This window comes from Xyrauchen texanus, chromosome 20, assembly GCF_025860055.1.
Source record: "Xyrauchen texanus isolate HMW12.3.18 chromosome 20, RBS_HiC_50CHRs, whole genome shotgun sequence".
In the NCBI taxonomy this organism is placed as follows: Eukaryota; Metazoa; Chordata; class Actinopteri; order Cypriniformes; family Catostomidae; genus Xyrauchen; species Xyrauchen texanus.
In genome coordinates this window covers 18,877,585-18,895,059 of record NC_068295.1, presented here as the reverse complement: position 1 = coordinate 18,895,059, position 17,475 = coordinate 18,877,585, and the positions used below count along the sequence as shown (strand labels likewise).

Sequence of the window (17,475 nt, the reverse complement as noted above, 5' to 3'; positions counted from 1 at the left end):
GCAGCATCTGAGGGCAGTTCTGAGGTTGTTGTGATGGGCGGGACTCAAGTCAAACCCCAAGAAGTGTGCAACTGGATGGGTGGAAGTACAGTATCTGGGGTTCCACTTGGGCCAAGGGGAGGTGTGTCCCGAAATTGATAAGACCGCAGTGGTTGCAGCCTTCCCAAGATCAAAGACCAAAAAGGAGGTGAGACAGTTCCTGGGGCTGGCTGGCTACTATAGAAGGCTTGTGCCTAATTATCCGGATGCCACCAGCCTACTGACTGATCTCACTAGAAAGGGAGCCCCAGATCCAGTCCAGTGGACAGAGCCATGCCAACAGGGTTTTATGCAGGTGAAAGCTGCGCTTTTTGGCAGGCCGTTGTTGCAATCTCATTTTTCTCTCCTTTTTGTTTTACAGACCAACGCATAGGAAAAGAGCAGTGTTGTCCCAGGTTGTCGAAGGGGGAGGATTGCCTGGGGCTATACATTAGCCGGAAACTTTCAGCGAGAGAGGCAAGGTACAGCACCACTGAGAAAGAGTGTCTGGCCATCAAGTGGGTGGTCCTCACTCTTCGGTAATACCTTCTGGGACTGGTCTTTACCCTCTGTTCGGACCACACCCTGCTCCAGTGGCTCCATCGCATGAAGGATACCAACGAGTGGATCACCTGTTGGTGTCTGGCTCTTCACCCATTTAAGTTTGATGTGATCCACAGGCCTGCTGCGGACTTCCTTTCAATAAATGAGTACTGGGCAGGCCAGATGGTTCAAGCGACGAGAGAATATGGTGTTGGGGGTGTGGTCGAACGCTGCCTTATGAATGGAGAGCGAGATCGGGAGATGAGACCGGTGAGGATTATCACCTGTCAATGATTGTCATTGCAGTGAAAGTGGAAGAGTTTTAAGAGCGAGCCAGACGCCAGTGCAGAGAGAGACACAGAGTGCTATGTATACACAATCGGACATGCTGAAAAGCAAAAGTGTTCAAAAATAAATACTTTTTTTTTTTTTTGGATCTTGCCGTCTCCCGCTTCCTCCTCGCAGAGAGATAAAGAACTTGTGACACTATTGTATCAAGAAATTGTACTTCATCTCAAATCACTTTTTTTCAGGCTGGTCCAGCTAATGCTGTTTCAAGAGTAAAAAACAGGCGATACCCTCTACCAAAAAGATGATTGTCTCTATTAACTGAAAGGTGTGGCTTCCTTTCCTATAGGCATCAAAACTGACCTCTGTAATGCCTCTATCAATAAGGTGATTGTGTCTTTTAACTGAAAGGTTGGGCTTCCATTCCTACAGCCACCAAGTGAATAGGCCTTAAGACATGAAAAGTATGCATTTAGACAAATTCTTCAAGACAATAGTATACTTTTGGTAAGGTCTGAGTGAGTTAATCAAGTCCCTTAGAATTTCTTTCAGAAAACAATGCCATTAACCCCAGCCACGAGGAGTTATAGAATTCTGTTGTTGTATGGCTTTCACGTCCTCCACTAATCCAGCTGACATTCTGATGTTGGTTGTAAAAAAGTGGCACTGTGGTGCTGATCTGAGATCAGTTAATTGTGTGAGTTAGTAGTGGTTACAGATTGGAGATGGAAAAATCTGACCATGGATCAGAACCCTGACCTATATGCTTCCACCTAGCCTTCTGTAAATGTATTCATTGCCTCACTTCGGTGGTGATCGATACTCAGCAGATCTAGACTTCAGTCAATTTCCCATTACTGCAGGTGATACTCCTACATACAAGCAGTATGTCTTGACCTTCAACACCACACATGACCAAAAATATCTTAAGAATTAAAGGCCACTCTAACTGAAAATTTCACTGGGATAAAAATTATGCTTCTAAAAATGTATATTTAGCTGGCAACTGCAAATACAGATTGTTAATCAACCCATAGTTAATCAAGCTTTTGTTAGCTTCTGCTGCTAATGGTATCTGTTGCTTCTATAAAAAATATAAAAAAATAATAATAATAAAAACAAATCTAAGAAATGAATTACTTTCATTTCTTAGATTTGAATTAAAATGAATTAAAAAAATTAATGTAATGCCAAAAAAATATATTATTTAAATGCAAAATTATTGTAAAAGTGTTTATTTATACATTTTGGTGGAATTTCTTGTAATGCCTTTTTTTTAAGAACTGTCAGAATTAACGCATTAATGTATTTGATTAATTTAAAAAGCTTAACATGTTAATTTTTCTTAATCGTGATTAACTAATTAAACTTTTATACAACATAAACACATGTTAGGAAGGGCTAAACCTTTTTAATATGTCCACCCAAAGTCATTACACTGACACGCATGCCTCTATCAGACACATACCAGAGCACTTCTACCAAGGTGAGCGGACAAACTTAGCATATGATAGCAAAACGCGGCAGTCCCATGGATATTCTATGGATGTACTGTCATGCTAGTTGACCATATCGCTCCCTTATATGATAGAGCTGCAGAGGTTGTTATCTCAGTAAATAAAATAATCTCTACACACACACACACACACACACACACACACACACACACACACACACACACACACACACACACACACACACACACACAGCAGTGCATCCATTATAAAATGTTGGAGAAAGGACATCATAATGCTATTTGATGTACAAAACAAGCCCAGCTGGGACTTGTGATAGACATCATGTTTTTTTTTCATGTTTTTTTTTTTCAGAAGCGTGAAAGTTGCATTTTAATTACCACAGAAATACGTCAAGTCTTAACTATCACCAAAATGCAGAATGAGACGTTTTTTTTGCAAGCGCTCTTCATGTGAGGTTCAAAGTGGCGCTGGCATTGACTCTGATGCAAATCATGAACGCGGCTTCAAGATTGCTGTAGGAAATCGGATAGACAGTCAACTGGCAGATTAATATTGTAGATTATGAAAGTTTAAGAGATTTAATGCCCATTAAAATGAATATGCAACCAATGTGGAGACTAGCTCTTTTAATACGTCAAACTTCCACTTAGATTTTGGGAAAGGTTTAATTTTACTTGAACTGGGTATATATTAGTGCATTTCTGTCTTTATACTGTGAAAGGCTTTGTTTGGAAAATCTTAATAAACTTTATATTGGTAAATTTATTTTCACTTCATTTTGACAGGAAAATAAATTATCTATCTATCTATCTATCTATCTATCTATCTATCTATCTATCTATCTATCTCTCTCTCTCTCTCTCTCCTCTCTATATATATAAATAATTGTGATGAGGAGGAGGGCATACATCCTAATGGCCTGGCCACGTCCTCCTCCACATCATAATAATATATAGCGTCAAATTTCAGCACTTTCAAAATCTGTGATTAATCATGATTAACTACAAAAAGTTTAATCACAATTAAACATTTTAATCGACTGACAGCACTACTTTTTTATATGCTAATTTGTTTAACAAAATTATTATTTTAACTCTGCATAAATGATATGCAGTACTCCATATGTATTTCAGTATTTCCAGTATGCATAAATATCACAATGATGTATAAGAATTATAATTATTTATGTAATGAGAAACAAATAAGCATCACCATCAGGTTACAAAATAACTTTTTTCCCACTAGCCAAAGTGGCTGTTGAATGGCTATTGTTTTACCAGCCACTTTGAATTTTCCTATACTGTATATATTACATGTTTTATTTTCTACATTAGTATTATATAGTGAAAATTAACACATATAAAGCATACTGCATATATGTGAGCTTTTATAACACATACCACATTATTACTATCATAATGACTAAAAGAAGTGTGAAAACTCTTCACATGTGCATGTTCCATGAGAAGCGCTCGTGCTCTGCAGAGTGCCACTGAAGCTCTAAAAACACAGTGAATCAGATGTGCACCGACATCTTATCATTTTGTGTTTTTTCAAACGCAAGTCTGTGTGTCCAAAGGCATTTCTTTTCATATGTCACTCCAAGACGGCCTACAGGTCACCCACCACAGTGGTGGACAGATGACCACAATTAACCAGCCTGTAGAGCATAGGGATGTGCGAGACTAGTTAAATAGTAGACTAAACGGTTTGCATATTTTAAATGGGTCTAAACAATGTTTGCATATTTTAAATGGGTCGCATAAATAAATGCATTTGATTGTTCTCTGGAGGTTGGTTTCTTTTTAGATTACTCGACTTAAAAATTTCCATTTAAACTTCAGTGAAATTATTCGCTCAGAACATCCCCAGTAGAGGGTGCTAATTTCATACCCTGATCACCATTGAGAATAATGAGAATTACAAAAAAATCTCAAAAGTTAAATATCCGGAAGCAATAAAGTAATGAGAATCATGGTGAAAATGTGCTTAATTATGAAAATAAAGCAACAATGCAAAGAATCTTAATGGTCCCAAAAATAGGCTTCATTTTCTTTATGCAAAATATTTCTGAGTTTTATTTATTTTATTTTTTTTCCTGGGGTGACCTAGACCATGCTTTTGAGAGATTCAACCAAAAATATTCCAGCTACAATCCTCCAACACAAACCTGTGAATAATGTCTGATATCACATCCTAATGTAACCCTGACCCTCACTGTAACACCAAACATCCTGCTCACATACCCAAGGATGTTCTACCTCAAGGAGCTGTCCTGGAAAAGCAAGAACAAACACACACGTTTACACACCATGAATGTGACAAAAAGCAGGACCAATTAAGGTCAGTTTACCCCATCTGGTAAAGAGAAAAAAAATGTATACACTTGACGATTTACTGTCCCTGAATCCTAAAATATGCATAAACATTCCTTAAATATATCCCAACTACTTGCATATGGTCACAAGTGACAGCCTGAGTCGCATGTGCAGAGGGTCATGAGTGGATTTGCTATGCTTTCAAACTCTGTGGGTTTAAGGTAGAGCTGGCAACAGAGACAGCAGGAGTGAATCTGCATTGCGCTGGGCTGGAGCATGAAATAAGTTAATTCTCCTGCACCGTGGTTCCTTGGGCAGGCCCAGTCTGACTCTTGCTGGGAACTGGCCATTTAAAGGTGCTGTAAGTGATTTTAGTGGTTCTAATACCACGAGACTGAGCCGTTGGATTAGCCACGCCCCCTCTTTCCAAAACCCGCACTTCAAAGACACCAAATTAGCTTTATTGAGACCGACATCCTGCAGAAACGATTGAAACATAAAAACGTTATAAACAACAGGCTTAAAAAACGGCAGTAAGTCTCAATAATGGACTGCAACTACAACACTATGAGAACATGCAAAATGATTGACAGGTCGAAAATGTCATTGTCCATGGTCTGCAGACACATTTTTGTTTGCTGTTTACAGGGTCTAGAGCTGTCACAGAGACCAGTGAGATATCATACATCCTGCCGCCAGTGGCAGTAAAAGCACTCAACATGGATAATATGTCTGCAGCTGAGTCACTTCTGAGACAGCAGACCTGACATACCAACAGCGGCTTTAAAACACAATGCAGCCAATGAGCGGCATTTCTGAGACACATTGCAATTAAAAAGCATATATATGGCAAATAACATGGTCACAAAATGGACAGTTAATGCACAGCAATAGAAAAAAGTGAATAATGTTGTTTCTCAGCAAAGCCTGGATTATAAACCAGGATACAGCAGCCGGTCAAAAGCACACTGGTCACCGCTCACCCCTCTTTGTGGGGGTGTACATATGGAAACAGATCAACTTTCATTAGGCATAAGTCCTACGGAGAGACCATCTGTGATTTAATATGCACACACAAAATGGTGAGACAATGCAGCCCACTTGAATGTGTGTGTGTGTGTATAGTGTACTCTACATACATTTAAGTGTGCTTCATTAAATCCAACAGGACCGACTGTGGTTTTCCACTGAGCTGCATGCATGCAGCGTGAATGCTGAGCATACTGACAGGCCCATATGTTGAGTGTGAGGGCCCACGGAGCTCAAAAGGACATGCAATATTCAGAATGGATCAATAGCTATGTTTTTAAAGGGACGGTGGCAGGTTTTTCTGATGAGACATGCAAACAGCTGAATGAATCATTAATGAGTCAGCACACTATACATCCTGTGTGCAGCAGATTCTGGGGCGGGACTTGTGCAGGAAAGCAGCTGACAGATGGTTCTAAGCATAATTACTTAAGCAAACCGTTCTGCTATTAAATGACCATATTCAGCAGAATGCATCAACACAGGAGTGGAAAGAGGTTTAGAAAATTCAAATGACCCTGTAACAGATCACAATCCTCATTTTGCAAGGATAATGAGCAGTTTTATGCTAAGAGGATCATCTACAAGATACAGAAGAGGAATAAGAAATGTGTGATTTTTTCACATCAGGTCAGGATACACAAATTATAACACACTTCTGCACTAAAGGTTGCACAAAACTTTTCCATTGAGGAATAAATAAGATCAAAACACAAAACTTTATAGACAGCATGTGTCTTTAAAGGTGAAGTGTGTAATTTCCTCGCATCTAGTGGCACCACAGTCTCATTCAATGAGTCACTGTTACTTTGGAGGGCTGATAGGTGTGCTCAAGCAAACATAGTAATATTTGATGGCTGCACAGAGCTACAGCATTTGCACTTTTTGGGGAAATCAACCTACCACTGGCTCACTTAAATATGTTGCTACATATTAAGCTAGGAGTATTTTAACAAAAAAATGTATACACTTCATCTCTATAACAACAAATGGTGCATGATGATTTTTATTACAAAAATATATATATCACAATATCCAATTACATCATCAACTCAAATATTTGCACACATTTTACTTCCACCAGTCGATTTAGCTTTAAAAATGAAAATAATTTATTGAAACACAAAAAACTTAATATCTCTAAATTCATATTGCATTTCAAAAGAATCGAAAAAGCAATTAACGTAACAAGTGGTCAAAAGAATTATATTTTACAACATCCCCAAATCCAATAATTTACCATCTCCAACCTTAACCATCAGCCACCTTTACTGTTGCGCAAGTATCCGTCTATGACAACAGGTGGAAAATTACCAATACAAATTAAGATCTAAAGACAATTATAAATATAAACATAACAAAAATAATAATAATCATAATAATTGAAATATAAATAAACCATCATTTCTGGAAAGTTAAACACAACTGTGGCAGGGCGGAGGGCGGGGCCGGGTCGTGATCCTACGCACCCGGTCCCATATTAGGCTAATTATGCCTCCGTGAGGGTTAAAGGCTGACTGCAGGGGTTCGTGCGGGAGAGAGAGAGATCGTTTACGGACATGTCCGTCGTGTGTGTTTGTGTCTTCTTTTAAGTTTATCATTAAACCATCATTTATGTTGAAAAGCCGGTTCTCGCCTCCTCCTTTCCATTGATCCCTTTACAACAACATACATCATTTTTTACTTTAATATAACTGCTTCAACAGTTTGTTTACTTCACTTAGTCTGTGCTAGAAAACACCACTTTTCCAATAAGGTGCAAGCCTAATAATTTCCCTCATGTTCTCCAATTAATGCTACCTAATAATTTCCTGTAAGTTCTTATCAAATTTGTGTTTGCATTGCATTTCGATAATGCGGTTAATAAAGGCAAAAAAAAAAAAACTATATCGAACTCTGTTTAAGGTGAACGTGTTTTTGTATTTGAAAATGTCTACTGATAGGGAAACCCCCATTTTTGTTCCACAGAGACATCACACTTATGAAAATGGACACAACTAGCCTCTTTAATCCGTAAGGCTTTTAACATTTTAATATTTTGATAAGTATCTAAAAACGTAACTGCATGACAACTATCCGATTATATTGTGCTATCGCCCAGCCCTACAGCAAATGCTCAGATGCAATATTAATCCTTTGCCTCCAAAAAACTCATGAAAATGTTGATGTCAATATTCCCACATAGCTTTTGCATGCAGAAACAGTACAGACAGCTTGATTAGAGATCTAGACAGAAACAGGCTGGTCAAGATGTCAATAATAGGGAGAAATCTGTTGCTAACTGGGCATCATGGGATACAAAACCAGCCAGTGGTTGTGCAATCACACAGAAGTAGCAAAGAGGGGATAGTCCTGTGGAAGAAACTGCACCAAGCAGCCTGTGTGTGTGTGTCTTCTCAGGGGGGTGATATGAAAGCTGGCAATAGATGAGATGTGAAAAGTGGAAGTGTTAGGACAGATTAACATACACTGGCTGGAGTCACACTAAAGGAATGGAGAATTCAGAAGCCTAGCATTCTCTCATCAAGTGCTCCACTCGTCTCTCATGCTCCCATCTCTCTCTCTCCTCAGGCTGAAGGAGAACCAGGAGCGCACTGATTCAGGCCTCTACGCCAACCAATCAGAGATTATCTGGATGTCTGCTTGTTTTCACATGCTGTAGTTTGGTCTCGAGGCAGAGCAAAATAATCTGCATTCATTCCCTCATTGTCTTGCTTTCATTTGCCTCTTCTCTACTTTTGTTTCTCCTGTTCTACAGCACTTCCAAAAATAACTCTTGAAAAGAAATTTGCACACATAAGCAATCCAATTTCTATAAGTGACATATCTTCAGATATGAAAATGCCTCCAAATCCTTAAGCTCCAGTGTGCTGCTTTTTTGACAAATCCTTTGCAAAAAGAGTTTAAAAGACAACAAATAAGAATCAATGCATAATGCTGCCATCCTCCCTCATCAAACAACCACCGCCGTTCGATCCATCTGAAGAATAAAAGCAATGATTGACAGCATGTTAATAATGAAGGCTTCCTGTGCTTTGAGCTACCATGAACATTTACATATCGCAAGTGATCTATCTTTATCTCATCTGTTTCCTTTATTAGCATCCCATGAGAATGGAGGATACATGTACATGCATAAATGTGCATTGTGTATTGAAGGCGCTGCAGCAGTTGTCACAATTGCAGGACACAAAATCAAAATTGCAAGAAAGAGTCACAATTGCGAAAAATAAAGCCATAATTGTGAGATATAACAGCTGCAGCACGTCTATTGGGCTGCATTTACACATCATACAGACTATTCTTTCCCCATCTGCATCACACAATACATTAACGGCTTACATTAATCTTGCGTCAAAATGGCGCAGATTTTTGTCCTGCCTGTGAACAATCATGTGATACATTAACATCTGTATTTACATTAATATCATGTCAAGAAGCGACTTTTAATGTTCATGTGCGCAGCTGCATTCACCACGAGAAACTAGCTCTCTGAGAGCACATACGCATGTGAGCGTATAAAAAGCTGCTGGCTATAGATACAGGGCGGGCACGGATCTTAGTCAGTACTCGGTACATTTAACTAGTGGCTATTTAAATATTAAACTGTGTATAGATTTTGCAGCACCCTAGCCACTCCTAGGCAGCACCCAGTTTGGGAACCACTGCTCTAGTTACTTCTATGGCTCTTAGATGAAGTAAAGCAGGAAGTTCAGCACTTAAGCACAGATGTAAAGATGAGTTGAGTGAGAAACAAGTGAGTGAAGAATGCAATATATCACGATTTCTAAATCTCAATACACTAAACTATTAATCGCAATATAATCATATTGTAACATAGATATCAATACAACATTGTATCACCAAGTCCTTGCTGACTCCAACCCCTACTGTTTACTGCATGTGCATGCATGTTTGTGCCTGTTCAGATGGGCGGATTTCCACTTAGTCAGAGCGGAGCAAGAGAGGCTATCAATTATTCTGTTCAAAGAGCCCAGAAAGTCCAGCAGATCTACACACCTCTTAATAAAACATTGATTCAAGTAGGGAAAAAACTTTTTGTCGAAGCTACTTTCCTGGCTTTATAAGTACAGCTTCAGGCTTCAGGGATAAAGAGAGAACCTTCTTCACCCCATTCAGAGAACGATGGACAATACAGGTGTGAGGAATGGGAGGATGGAAAATGAGGGAGAGAAAGAGGAATAAGAGTGAACTGGAGAGAGAGCAGTGTGGGGGTTGGTGAGAGAGGGTCCCAGGGGTGAGGACAAGCTTCTACAAAGACAAATTGCTCTTCCTGCAGGGAATCTCCAGGGTCTTGGATGGTCATAAGCGTGTTAAGAGAGATGATGTTCTTTTTTTTCCTCCGACAGCCTTGCGGATAGGTAGTCGACACCAGCCAAGGATGCGCTGAACTGCAAAGATATCAATGGGTTCTTAAGAGCCTGGCCCCTCTGTTGGACAGCCATGTTTAATAAATGTAGCAACAAAATAGTTTAAAAAAAATTATAAGCAAGAATAGAGTTCAGCGCAAAAATTAACACTTCTATGGTAGACAGCATCATTGATTATAATGGGTTCTATTGCTTTAGATGTGAATTTCGTGTCTTAAGTAGACGGGGTGTGTGTGTTAAAAGTTGTGTTTGAGATGAAAATTAAATATATTCGGATGCAATGTATTGCATGTGCGTTATGTGTAAACATTGAAATTTAGTTTTATAATGTTTTGCTGTTCATTCATTTGATTGATTTTCAAAAATGGCACTATTCGAGGGGCTGCAAGATGTTAGCCAATCATAACTGTGGGTGTTTACGTTGAAGTTTTAAGGAGGCACTTATGACAAAACCAAGCATTTCAGACAGAGGGCCAGAGACAGGGTGGAATATGATCTATATTATTAATTATGAACACACAAAAAAAAAAAAACAACTTTACAAACATTATCAGTGGACCTCAAGGAAGATAATAAAACTATATATATATATATATATATATATATATATATATATATATATATATATATATATAAAAAAAGCATTTCATGACCCCTTTAAGAATATTCTTGATATTTTTGGTCGATATATAACAGAATATGCATATTTTTATGCAGAGTTAAAACATTCTGAAAAAATAAATGAATGACTTTTTCTAATTAAAATAATGTTTAAAATATATTTTTAATCTTATTTATTATTATGTTTTTAAAAGTCATATTGTCCATTGCAGTGAAACATTTTCTCAATAAATAACTAATCATTAAAAATCCTACCTTTTTATGTTGTTATTTGTTTTAATTCCGCCCCTTTTCTCCCCGATTTATAATGCCCAAATCCAAATGTGCAAAGTCCTTTTTGTGGCATGGTGGCGTCTGAGATCCTCAATCCGCACATTTTATCACGTGGCTTGTTGAGCGTGTTATGCAGAGACATGGCATGTGTGGAGGCTTCACGCTATTCTTCACGGCATCCATGCACAACTCACCACGCCCCACCACATTATGGCGGCCAACCTAACATGACTCTACCCACCCTAGCAACAGGGCTAATTGGCTGCTTAGGAAACCTGACTGGAGTCACTTAGCACGTCCTGGATTCAAACTTGCGACTCCAGGTGAGGTAGTCAGCAACTTTACTTGCTCAGCCAGGCCCCCGCAAAATCTTATACAGTATATTTTATCTGCTCAGGATTTTTCAATCAAAGCAATAACAAAGCTTTTCTTCTTTTAGTCAAGATAAGCAGTTGCTTTGATTCTGAAGCAAACCCGTCCATTACATATTTATTTGTACAATTTTAACATTTAGGATTTAGCCTTTCATCAGATACTGTGATCAGTTCTCCCTCCATGTTGATAGTTCCAGAACAGGCAAAGGTACGAATAATTTAAGATGTGAAAAATGTAAGAGTAGGGCTTAGCAGAGGGTCAGTTCTACCATGGAACACAAAAGGAGGTTAGGCAAAATGTTAGGGACTCACAACCTCAGTCACCATTGACATTCATGTCTCAAAATAAAAATAAAAAAAAGGATGCAATGAAAGTGAAGGGTGACATAGGTTGTCATTCTGCCTAACATCTCCTTTTGTGTTCCACAGAAGAAAGAGTCATACATGTTTAAAACAACATTAGGGTGAGTAAATTACAGATTTAAAAATGTTGTTAACTATACCTTTAACAATCTATTTATAATGTTTGTATTAAATGTAAAGTGGATGGAACACACATATTCCCATTTACACCAGTTGACACATTTCAACAAGTATAGCATTTTAACCAGTATATTGCCCACTCCTAAATACATGGATCTCTAAGCTCAGCAGGACCACCTTTATCAGACTTAAAAAGAGGGAGAAGCTACATACTTACAAACCACATTTCTCTCTCTCTCCACTCTACATCCACCTCTTCTTACCCCTCTCTTCACTTGACATTATTAAATGTCTCTCCTCTTCACTCCCCTCAGTGAAGGGCTGTAATAAATGCTAATATCCCCTCATTACTCATGGTTCGTCCTTTGGCCGGGAAGACCCTGCAAATCAATTCTGTCAGCCGCAACTAGACAAGCTAAATGTAATCATTTTGTTTGCGGAGGAAATTAAAACAATTGAGTCTGACCTTTCCTTTGTCTCTCTTAGTCAGTAGAGTTTAGACTGATAAGGGCAGGCAGAAACAGAAGGATATTTCTCAACCCCAGAAAAAAAATGCTTCTTGTTTAACTCTTACCTCCACTGCCTCACAAATTAGGCGTGTCTGTCTAACAAGTTCTTGCTTAGCATTAGCCAGCATATGCCATGACCAATTACAAAAAACATTATGGTTATGATCACAAACCGAATCCCTATATTTCTATCTTCTTTTGCAAAGCTGTGAAAGTGTAATCATAATTTTTTTATTTTGCTGTTAGAGCAAACAGGTACGCAAAAATTGTGGTCCCCCATTCACCTCCATATAAGTTTAACCAACTATGACAACTTCTACTTAATGTGGACATGTGAAAAGGTCCCATTCCAAAGTCTTTCTAGCGAGTCAGTTCACTGTCAGCCATTTTTGGAACGCTCCCGGGAGGCTATTTCCAGTCATGACAGTGCAGCTCCTATATACTTGAATGGGGGAACACCGAAATTTCAAAAACGGTTGGTCAATATTATGATCAAAGAGCCTATTTTAAATTAGCAGTAAAATCTGACAAAAGTGGTATCATACAAAGTGCTTCTTTACCTCATTTTACGCAAAAAAAAAAATAAAATAAATAAAATTCCTGGCTTGTATAGCTAATGCGTATGAGCATTCTTGAGTTGATTGACAAGCGATGTCTGCATCTAAAAGGTGATTGGTTCCTTTACCTGTAAGGCGGGACTTCTTTTCGATAACCGTTGACAATTGGGCGTGAGCTCCTTGATTGGGTGTTCCAATTTCTCCCATTCATTTTAATGGAAGTGGCCCATCTCTGCAAAATAGTCTCTGGTCCATAATTCCTAACCGGCTGGTTCGAGCTAGATGGCGAGCTAGGCACAAGTGTTTCGCTGAGCTCTGGCAGATTTTTATATTATTTGTGCGTACTGGCATTTTTTTTCATCTATCACCCTCAGAATATTAAGTAGCCAACTGAAAAAGTTATTATTGCTCCTTTTTTGCTAATTTAAAGAATGTGTTATTAGTTCAATCAACAAGTACAACCTGTGTAAATATGGCGTACTCGGTGAACAGAGCCCCAGACGTGGACACAATTATGGTTGAGAGAGCACCAAGGAAAGACGATGGGACTCCTCTCAGATTACGATAACCAAAAATCCTCCAAAAAAAGTCAAGCCAGATGATGCTGATATCTCCAATGCAGCTCTTTTGCAAGCGATTATTTCCTTGACGGCAAGATTTGATTCCCATGATAATGATTGCGATAGTTTCCAAGTCGGTGGAGTTTAATGCTGCTGAGATTAAGGAATATAAACAGAAAAGAATCTTGAAAAAGCAAACAGCACTCCTTGTCAAGTCTAATGAAGACTTGAAGATGAAAATGTCAAAACTTGAGCGTTACAAGCAAAGATGGAATCTCCGTATTAAGGGGATGAAGGAGACTTCTGATGAGGATGCACGAAAAGTGGTGACTGCTCTTTTGGCTGATGTAGCCCCCCCACTTGGTTCAGAAACTGGAGGATTTGGTGGACTCGGCTCATCATGTTGGAAAAAAAGAGCCTAAAAGGATCAGTCAAATGATTGTACAGTTCACCATGCGAAGATACAGGGACGAAATCTGGAAGATCACAATGAACTCGCAGGTGTGTGTTGACTGTGGAATTAGTTTAGCAGAGGATCTGTCAGCAGAGGACTGGAGAGCTCATGCAGCCTTCTGTCGAATCATTCCGGAAGCTAGGAGCTCCGGTAAGAAGGCATATTATCGCAGTCCCGGCCGTTTAATCTCACCTGCGCTCAATAGCGTTTACTGATCATACCCAAGTAACTTGGATAAGGTTGTGAGTAGTGAGAACCAAATGTAAAATTGTTTTCTGCCAGAGCATCAGTTCATACTCTTTAATTTTTTTATTAAGTCTTAATAGCTGGTGATGTTCAATCTCCAGCAGTGAGTGATTGTTCATTGTTCTTTGTTAACATTGTGCTATTTTTTGTTGTATGTTTCAACTAAATGGCAATCTTAATTTTCTTTCACTAAAGGTTAGGGGTCTAAGAGACATTACAAAAAAAAAAAGGCTACATTTTTATTTTGTAAAGAGAGGAAGGCTCAATGTGTTCTTTTGCAGGAAACACATTCTAAGTGGTAGCGATGGTACCTTTTGGTATAATCAGTGGGGTGAACCAATTTTATTTGATCATGGTACAACTCGTTCAGGAGGCATTGCTCTTCTTTTTAACAATTTCCTGGGAAAATTGTTGAGTCAAGGTCCAGCTCAGATGGACATTGGTTATTGGTTTAAAAATGGAAAATGTTTGTTTTATTTTAGGAAATGGGTATGGTTATAATAATGTGTCCCAAAATAGAATCTTAATTTCATTATTAGTTAACTTTTGTAATAACCAAATCATTGGAGAGAATCAAACCTGTATCTAAAAGAGTTTTCTTGGTTCAAACCTGACGTTTCTAGCAAGTCTTGAATTTACTTTTGGTTAATTGTAATAAAGAGTTTTATTTTACCAAACAGTCTCTAGTATATCTACAGCTCCCTTAACAGAGCATTGTTCAATTGAGTTGGTGATAAATCAGAAAAATAAACCTTCCCGTATTAAAGGATATTGAAAGTTTAACTCTAACCTTCTCAAAAAAGAGGAATATGTGAAATCTGTTGAAGACTTTAAATACAAGCTTTGCCAATTTTCTGTCTCTTACAGTAAACAACTAAACACAAGTTATATTTTAGAAGAGACTTCCCTTCTTATTAAAGAAATAAATGAATGTTCCAACAATCTAACAATAACAGAAATTTATAAATCAAGACTGTTATCTTTGCAGTCACAGATGAAGTTTATTTGAGGAAAGCTAGAGAAATCTCACCAACTTCTATCAGAACCTATTCTCTGCCTCTCCCTCAATTTTAGACTCTCATGCACTTTTTAAAGGAATTGCTGAATTCGTACCTCAAATAGATGAACATCTTGTCCTGTCATGCAAGGTTAGCAATTGAAGAGCTTGATTCTGCTGTTATGCATTTGCCATTATATTTTTTCACCTGGCCCAGATGATCTTACATCCAATTTTTATTGTCATTCCTGGGACCTTTTTTTTCCTGGGAGAGTTTTTAAGCAAATAAATGAAAATTTGGTACTGCCCAGATCAATGAGGCAAGGTTTACTCATGCTTATTCCCAAACCGGGGAAGGATTCCAGGTTGCTGGACAATCTACGACCTATCACTTTATTGAACAGTGAATACAAATTGTTAACCCATTTATATAATAATTGTTTGAAAATCGGTTTAGCTCTGATAATTGGGGAGACACAAACTGGATTTGTTAGAGGCCGGTCTATACATAAAAACATTCGACTGGTTTTAGACTTGCTTGAGAATAATAATGACATATTTTTTATATTTAATAATATTTTTAGACTTCTATAAAGCATTTGAAATGTTGGAACACTCTTTTATTTGTTAAACGTTTACAAGCGTAAAGATACTCTATAGCTCAGTTCTTGCAAACTGGTACTTCACCAGTTTGACATTAAGAGATGGGTTAAACAAGGCTGCCCTATTTCACTCTCATTATTTATTATGGCTAAAGAGATTTGGCCTTCCTTATTAAAAATTCAAATATTTAAAAGCTAAATGTATTTGGACTACAAATCGTGATCGGTCAATTGGCGGACGATGGAACATTATTTTATAGACATATTTAATTATTTCTAAATTTTCAGGTCTAAAACTTAATATTGCCAAATGTAAAATTATGACCATACACGATTGCCCTCTTGAAACTTCATTTATTATCTCAATCAAGTCTGTTGTTAAATATTTAGGTATACACATTTCTAAGGATGAAGTCATCAAGCAAAAACAAAATATCTGGAAAATATGGAATGATTACAAATGTAGACTTGACTCATGAATGCAAAGGGATCTATCTATCTATTATTTTTATCCACCTTTTCTCCCAATTTGGAATGCGCAATTCCCAGTTATTAGTAGGTCCTCGTGCTGGCGCATTTTCTCACCTCAATCCAGTTGCCTTCGCTTCTGAGACAGTCAATCCACACATCTTATTACTTGGCTTGCTGTGCATGACACCGCGGAGACTCACAGCATGTGGAGGCTCATGCTATTCTCCGCGATCCATGAACAACTTACCAAGCGCCCCATCGAGAGTGACTAATCGCCAATTTGGTTGCTTAGGAGACCTGGCTGGAGTCACTCAGCACACCCTGGATTCGAACTTGTGAATCCAGGGTTATGAAGAGGTTATGAACTAACTTTAATTTTTAATTGGATTTGAACTCATGAATCCAGGGTTGGTAGTCAGCGTCAATACTCGCTGAGCTACCCAGGCCACCCCTCTCTCTATTTCTAGTAGAGCTATTAAGACCATTAACCAAACTAACTTTAATTTTATCTGGAGATACACTAAATTAAGAGAGCAGAACTCGCAAAAGATTATGAGAATGGTGGATTTCCTGCCATTGATTTTGAGTGTATAGATATTATGTTGAAGATTAAATAGTTAAAAACCTTAATAACTAATGACATTTTTTTGGGATTTGTCTTCCTAGGGAATATTTTAAAAGATTGGGTGGAATTGATTTTATGCTAAGATGTGATTTTTTTTGTTTCAAAATTGCCAATCAAATTATCTTCTTTTCACCAAAAGATTTTGCTGTATTGGAAGTTACTGTATATTCACTATTTTACCCCACACAGAACCCTAATATGGAATAACCGTTTCATTCTGTCTAGACACAAGTCTCTATTTATTCTTGATTGGCTTACAAAAGGTATTTTTGGTCAGTGGTCACAAATTGGATGGGAATCTGTTAACTTTCAGGGATTTTTCCATTAAATACGATCTATATTGTGAACGTATACTATATGAGCATGTTTTGAATGCCATTCCAAAGAGTTTTCTTCATTTAGAACAAAACTCCTTTGTAAACTCCCTTGATGGTTCATGCGGACTCCCATCTCTTCTATTTAATGGTAATGATCTTATGACAATGCTTCCCAACAAATGTATTCATTCTTGTTTTAATTCTATACTGTATCCTACACTTTCATACCGCATAGTATTCTACAAATTTATGACAAACCAACTATAAAACTAATTGCGAACCCATTATATTAGCTTTCCAGTGGCTCCTCGAGCAAAGGAA

At 37.9% G+C, this 17,475-nt stretch overlaps 1 protein-coding gene across 4 annotated transcripts in view; it reads right to left on the bottom strand.

Annotated features, from left to right (window-relative positions):
• LOC127660610 (stromal membrane-associated protein 1-like) overlaps positions 1-17,475 on the bottom strand; it is a 148,788-nt gene that overhangs the window by 17,840 nt on the left and 113,473 nt on the right. The gene's annotated exons all lie outside the window — the stretch shown is intronic.